Genomic DNA, 1,208 nt, shown 5'->3' with positions numbered 1-1,208 from the left:
TCAAGCATTTCAGTGGGCTTAAATAGATCACCCTTTACAGCAGATTTAGTTCACAAACAACTGACAGTTTTGACCTAAATATGATTTTCAGTTACAATAATTAATCCTAAAATTCGACATTAGTTACTTACTTTTAGCAGCATCAGTCGCGTGCGCGTGCTCACAAGATATTCTTGTTCTTACTTGTGTTCTTACACTTGTGTTCTTACAAATATTCGAGTTCTTACTTGTGAATTCAGTTCACTGGAGACTCGCACTAAACGGTTCATTTGAATCAGTGAGTTGTCGACTTTGGAATGTAGTGAAGTAAAAGTAAAAGTTACTCAAAATAAAACGACTCCAGTAAAGTACAGATACTTGAAAAATGTACTTAAGTACAGTAACGAAGTAAAGCTTCTCCGTTACTGTCCACCACTGCTCATCAGTGAACTCCACTACACTATAAAGGGACATTCTGAACCATTAAAGTACAGAGTCAGTAATCATGCAGCTGAGGCAAAGCCACATACACATCAGTCATAGGGAGAAGAGCAAGTTTTTTTGAAAGTTGTGCCACTGGAACAACAAAAAGCTGGCCACTGAGTGCTGAGACAACAGTAATTCCCAAACTTGAAGAAGCAACAGGGTAGTAAAAAAAACATGTCCCTGTATTAAAAAACTCACATACTGCAAACATGTCATGGGAGAGACCAAAAGATTTCTAACAAGGGCAACTCTGCTATTAATTTCAAAGCAGTTGTTTCCCGGAGAGCAGGAGATGGTCATTCCTTTGTATTGGCATTGCTTAAACTTGTGCATGTGGAAAACCCTGGTGGAGTAGGTCCAGAGAAATGTGGCTGTTTAAGATGTTCTTCTAATGTTGAACTTCCTTTTGAGTCCCTATTAAAAGTTTGTTTCTCATCCACACGTCTCACAATTTGTTCAACAGGATTTTGAGGTCTCCTAACCATCCTTTTCAAATGTCCTAAATAATTTTCAAATGGAAAGCATGACACAGTCAAGAGCACCATATTTACGAGCATCTTGTGCCAAATGTATAAGGCTGTGTGTGTTATATACAAGCAAAATTTTAGCAAAATTTGTGACAAAAAACTTCAACAACTTTTCAGCATAATCACAATAGTCACTGCACAGATCTGGACTCAAAATAATTCTTATGGCAACTGATAAGACTAAAAAGTTGTTATATACACGTTTAGGAAATGCAT

The sequence above is a fragment of the Sinocyclocheilus anshuiensis genome, unplaced genomic scaffold, assembly GCF_001515605.1.
Source record: "Sinocyclocheilus anshuiensis isolate Anshui unplaced genomic scaffold, SAMN03320099.WGS_v1.1 scaffold1352, whole genome shotgun sequence".
NCBI lineage: Eukaryota > Metazoa > Chordata > Actinopteri > Cypriniformes > Cyprinidae > Sinocyclocheilus > Sinocyclocheilus anshuiensis.
This window is presented reverse-complemented; position numbering follows the sequence as displayed.